Here is a 6,768-nt window from a genome sequence, read left to right on the forward strand (position 1 = left end):
TCACCTGAAAGATATTTCCTGCAGTAGCACGCTCTCTAGATTTAATCAGATATTTCAGTTGTGTAGTGAGTTATGGGGGAAAGTGATAACTACTTAATCATCTGTACAAAAATATAGCTTTGAAATGGCATAGAAATATAGAAAAATAATGATGAAAAGAATTTTAAGAGATCTAGTGCAATCCCTAGCTCACAACAAGATTATTCTTGTCTAAATTTTCCCAGACAAAATTTTATTTAACCCAAACTTAATAATTTCTCTAAGAAAGGAAATTCCACAACTAGTTTATATGATGTTCCAGTCTTTATTTACCTTCATAGTTACAAAGCTCCTCCTAAATCTAAATACAACCCATATCTCTGTTGTCGCATTTTAAAATCATTATGTCTTCTGACCCTCAGGATAGAGAGCACAATTGTCTGCTATTTTCATAATGACCTTTTTGTGTTTGAGTATCATCAAGCCATCTTTCATAATTTATTTCCAAATTACAATAATTCCACCTTTTCTATCATCTCATACAACATGTTGGATGCACGCAAGTATTTTGCTTGCTTTACTAGCAGCAGTATCACATTGCAGGCTCATGTTTATCTTGTGGTCAGTCATAACCCCCAAGTCCCTTTCATCCACAGTGCTAGCCAACGTAGCACTGCCAAGCCTATAAGAATGCTGCAGGTTTTTCTTCCCAAGGTGGAGAACCTTGCATTTTTCAGTGTTAAACACCATCAGGTTCTCATCTGTCCATTTCCTGAGGCTGTCAAGGTCTGCCTGGATTGCTTTCCTGTCCACAGGTGTGGACGCCTTACCCCAGAGTTTGGTGTCATTGGCAAACTTGGCCAGTCCACTTCTGATACCAATGTCCACATCATTAATGAAGATGCTAAATAGTATAGGCTTAAGGACAGAGCCTTGGGGGACCCCACTGGTCACAGCGCACCACAACTGACTTCTGTCAAACACCATCCTCTGGGTCCTACCATGGAGCCAGTTCCCCAGCCAGTGGATCGTGGTGTGGCTGAGGCTGCAGTTAGCCAGTTTTACTAAGAGGTGATCATGGGATACCAGATTGAAGGCTTTTTTAAAGTCAAGATATAGAAAATCAATCTCTTCTCCTTTGTCCAGGTGATAGGTCACCTGGTCATAGAAGGAAATGAGATTGGTCAAGCTGGATATCCCTCAGGATGTTGCCATTGGCCAGTCTGTTAAGAATGACCTCTTCAATAATCTTTTATAAGACCTTCCCCACGATTGAGATCAGGCTGATGGGCCTATAGTTTGCCAGATCCACTTTCCTCCCTTTCTTGAAGATAGGCACCACATTGGCCTTTGTTTTCACATTAGGTATGTGGTATTGCTTTTTGTCACTGCATTTTATATCTCAGAACTAATATGCTTTGGAAAACCTTCTTTTTTTCAGCCTATGCTTTGGGTAGGCTGCTTTCCAATTAACCCCTTTATCTCTGATAGCACATCTTAATTTTTCCTTCTTTTTTGTTTCAATATTCAATAAGTTATCTAAAACATTTATGTTAATATGTTGGGTCTGGAAAGAAAGACACATACATATATGTTGTAATATTTCTTTTGAAAGACTGACTAAAGCATTTTCAATATAGTTAATCCAGGGCCATGACACTTTGCCACAAATTGTTCTTAACCTCTGCATAATTCCACCAAATGCAATAAATCCAGACCTGTATTAACCTCAGAACCAAAGACCAATGTTAGAATGCAGGGGAAAATGTAAATGCAGTGCAAGTATCTATGCAGCATGATAATCAGTTTATTTCCAAATAGAAATAACTCCACATCTTAAGCACAGCTTTGGAAAAGATACATAGAAAATTGCATGTCAAGATGATAAATCTGTCAATTTATAGAACTGCTTATTGTTATGGGCATGACATTGACAATAAAATGAGAAAAAAACTTATTCTGGAAAGGTTCAGCTACAAGAAACATGCCACACCTGCTTTTCATTCACATTTACATGAAACTGGTTTCTTTTATTCCTTCTGGCCAAAAAGAGAATGAAAAAACAAAAGAACAAAAGAAAGCCTTTTTAATACTCTTTAAAATCTTTATTACAAAAATATTAAAAACAAAAAATACAACTGCAAAAAATGTCTAGCATGAAACACTTGTCAGTAACAAAAACACTATGGTTGCATCTAAACAAGATGCTACGTCAGCGGGCACATAGCATTAATGGGCACAAACCGTGACACTGATGCTACTGTGCAGTAGTGTGAGAAAAAAACCCATGCACTGCCAGGACTGCACAGTAATGCAGGTTACCGCACAGTGTGGTGCACATATAGATGCACTACATATCACTAGAGACTGAAACCCTTTCCCTCCATGCTCTTTATGGAGTTACATAATTAGAACCAACTATTCATGTTCCACCTTGTGGAGTGCCCTTTGATCACCCAGCATACCACAAATTGGTCCACATTTTGTTGCAAAGTGAAGTGGCCAAACTCAAATATGATGCTTGCCTGAACAAAGAAGCACAAGAGTTCATAGATTCATAGATTCATGGAATGTAGGCTGGAAGGGACCTCAGAAGATCCTCAGGTCCAGCCGTCTTGCACCAAGCAGGAAAGACAATTGGGGTCAAGGGAGCCCAGCAAGGTGAATGTCCAGTCTCCTCTTGAGGATTTCCAGGGTAGCTGATTACACCACCTCTGGAGGGAGACTATTCCATAATCTGGACACTCTAGCTGTGAAGATGTTTTTTCTAATGTTGAGCCTGAAATGGTCTTCCAGGAGTTTGTGACCATTTCTCCTGTTTCTTTCCCCAAGGATACCCTGGAGAACTGTTGTTCACTGAGTCCTTGATGCACCCCTGATGTAGCGGTAAGCTGCTACCAAGTCCCCACTCAGCCTTCTCTTCCTCAGGCTGAAAATTCCCAGGTCCCTCAGCCTGTCCTGGTATGGCTTGCTATGCAAGTCTCTGATCATCTAATTGGCCCTTCACAAGCTCTTCTACATCGTTGTTGAAGTGCAGCACCCAGAACTGGAAGCAGGACTCCATCTGCAGTCTCACCAATGCCAAGCAGAGCAACAGAATCACTTCCTTGGTTTTGCTGGAGACGCATTGATCGATGCACACCAGAGTATTATTTGCCTGGCTGGCTACAGAGTCACACTGCTAGCTTATGTTCATACTGCAGTCTATTATTATCCCCAGGTCTCTTTCATTTGTTATACTGGCCAGATTGGCATTGCCAAGCCTGTAGCTGTGCAGGGGACTGTTCTTTCCCAGGTGAAGCACTTTACATTTCTCGATGTTAAACCTCATGATGTTTTAATCTGCCCAACTTGCCAGCCCATCTACTTCTGCCTGTATCTGTAGCCTATCTTCAAGCAAGATCCTGCTTCTCTATAACTTGGTGTCATCTGCAAACTTGGCCAGTGAGCTTTTCACCCCCACATCCAAATCATTGATGAAAATGTTAAAAAGCACTGGACCAAGGAGAGACCCCTGAGGGACACCACTGGCCACTTCTTGTTAATAAAACACAGATTTGTTCAATAGAAATCTCTGGGTCCTACCCCACAGCCAACTTCCTATTGGCCTATCTGTCTCACAGTTAAGTCCACAATCTTCCAATTTTTTCATGAGAACATCATGGGATATCAGATCAAAAGCTTTTTGGAAGTCAAGGTATACAGTCTCACCCTGCTCTCTCTTATCCAGGTGGTGAGTTACTTGATCATAAAAGGAGATGAAGTTGGTAAGACAAGACCTACCCATGATGAAGCCATACTGGCTATTGTTCAGAATCTTACCTTCTGCAAGCCTATATAGCATATAGACTTATTGATAAAATTTCCCAGGATTTACCCTGGGATAGAAGTTAGGCTAATTGACCTATAGTTATCCTCTCTCCTCCCCTTCATGAAGATGAGCACAACATTGACCCTCTTCCAGTCCTCAGGGACCTCTCTGGAGCACCACAAATTTTGGAAAAGCATCATCAGTGGTTCTGCTATGACTTTGGCCAGCTCCTTCAGCACCCTCAGATGAAGTTCATCCAGGCCTCCTGATTTCAAACTGAACCAGTTTGAGGGTATCATCAGAGATGACCCCTGTTAGCTAGTGTCTGGACCCTTTCAGTATTACCATCTTGGTCTATCCCAGGAGGAAATTGGCTAGGCAGATCACACTCCCTTTAGGCTCTCAGTACAGGATAGAGAAAATGTAGAGTCTTAGAAAAGTCAAAGTACAGCACATTAAAAAGGGCATTAAGGGCAGAAAAGAGTGGCTGCAGCTAGAGGCAGTCCAGAAAGGCACCTTCTCCTGCAGAAAGGGATGGCTGCCAGTCCCTCAGGGTCAAAGTGCCAGACCCATGGTACCCATGGTAGGGCCTTGTATACTAGGTACCACCAGAAATCACCAATTATTTTATCTATGGTCAGCTTTTACAGACCAGGAAGTCTTGCTCTGGTGTTGCTGCCATTAGGCATTGCCTCCAAATTATGTCAGGATGGTCAGTGATAACATGGTGCACTTTGACTATCCACATGTACAGTGGCTTCTTAGAGGATCTCAAAACAATACCACCACTGTTTTTGATGAGTATGGAGACAGACAGAAAGGTACTGCGTTCACCACTCTCATCACTTTCTATTCTAGAAGAAGTAGGCAGCAATGGAAGTAGTCTGTTTAGAGAACTGTCAGGGAGGGCTGATCATTTGTGCAGGTGGTCCTCCAGGGCAGCAAGTGCATCTATGGGAAGGGCAGGTTTTACTTCAGCAAAGAGTCACAAAGGAAAACAGATAATGCAGGCCTGGTTTGTTCAGTCAGGGCTTTTGCCAAGAGCCAGGCAGACCAGTACGAGTTGAGGAGTTATATAACCATAGAATCATAGAAATTTAGGGTTGCAAGGGATTTCAGGAAGTCATCTGGTTCAACCCTCTTCTCAAAGCAGGACCAACCCCAACTAGATCTTTCCAGACAAAGCTTTGTCTAGCTGGGTTTTGGAAACCCCCAAACAAGAAGCTTCCACCACCTCTTTGGGTAACCTCTTCCAGTGTTTAACTAACCCTCCCTCATGAGAAAATTCTTCCTAATATCTAACCTAAACTTCCTTTGCTGCCACTTGAGACCATTGCTTCTTGTTCTGTCATCTGCCACCACTGAGAATATCCTAACTCCATCCTCTTACAAACCCCCCTTAATAGCAGTGTTTAACTACTTGAAGTCTCCTCGGTCTCCTCTTCTCTAGACTAAATAAGCCCAGTTCCATCAGCCTTTCCTCATAAATCATGTCCTCCAGCCCCCTCACCATTTTTGTTGCCCTCCACTGGACTCTCCAATTTGTCCACATCCTTTTTCATAGTGGGAGGCCTAAAACTGAACACAGTACTCCACATGTGGCCTCACCAGTGCTGAATGGAGTGGAATTATCACTTCCCTTGACCTATTGGCAACACATCTACCAATGAAGCACAGGATGCCATTAGCATTATCGGCAACTAGAGCACAGTGCTGGCTCGTATTCAGCTTATTGTCCACTGTGACCCCCAGGTCCTTTTCTGAAGAGCTGCTGCCCAGTCAGTCACCCCCAGGCTGTACTGGTGTATGGGATTGTTCTGTCCTGAGTGCAGGACTTTGCACTTGTCCTTGTTGGAAAAAGTGGGTGGGTCAGCTTCATGATGTGCAACCAGACCAAGAAAACAATGCGGCTTCCAGAGGCAATGCTTGCTGCCCCTTGCTCAAAGGTCAAATTATAGACCAGGGACTTCAGTGGCAGCTCTGGAAATTTCAGGCACTCACCCTACGGTTCTAGTCAGAAGGAAACCTGGCTTGGGAGACGGTATGGTAGAAGCCCCAGCTGAAACAATCAGGATCTAAGAGGAAAATTTTCCTGATTGATGTTAAGGTCACCCACTCAATTTAGGAAAGTCATGGCCAGGCATCATTGTGGGAACAGTTCAGCAGCAAAGAACAAGTTCTGGAGGGCTTGTTGGCAGAAGGCAGCCACCCTGTTTATCAGGTTGATTAGGCCCTGTCCCCCTTCTTTGATGGGCAGAAAAAGGTCACTGAAGCCTGTTCCAGAAGTCCAGAAGTTGCTTGTGGAAACTTTTGAGCAGGAAGACTGTTGGATTGAGAGTGGCCACAGAGTAGCAGCTGGCAGGATGTAGATGTACAAGACCCAACCCTGGTTAGGAGAGACTTGGCAGGGGCCAGCACCAGCACTGTAGTTGCATCCTAATTGTGTTAACAAGGCTCTCCTTGTTCTTGGATAGATAGGCCAGCCTGCCTAGGAAAATGCCCAGAACTTAGAAAATCATTGAAGCACAAGGGTAGGCCTCCAGGCAAGTATGGGGTCTTATTGTTGGTTCAGGTGCCCAGATGAAATGTATCAGTTTTGGCTCAGTTGATATGGACGTAAGTGGAACTCTTTTAGGCTCACTGAAACTCAATCAGGGACTGGACATCACCCTCTCTGCTGCTCACAAAAACATGTAAAATCATCAGCATATGCTGTTGCCTTAACTGGAGGTACAGTAGCCAGGGCTACAGCCAGTGGAAGGGTTAGGCCTGTCAAATGCTGCCACAGCACATGGGACAGTATCTCAATGGTTAGAGCACAAAGCATTCCAGAGAAGGGGAAGCTGCTGGATGCCCCTATACTGTGGGAACGGGGCACATAATGCTCTGTTCACCTTCAGGAGGCTAGATATGTTCTGCTACAGGAGCTGAATGGTTGAGGTAAAGAGATGTGCAAGGCAAAAGGCTTCCAGAGTATG

Source organism: Crocodylus siamensis, chromosome 2, assembly GCF_052110815.1.
Source record: "Crocodylus siamensis isolate JL-2025a chromosome 2, ASM5211081v1, whole genome shotgun sequence".
NCBI classification, from domain to species: Eukaryota; Metazoa; Chordata; order Crocodylia; family Crocodylidae; genus Crocodylus; species Crocodylus siamensis.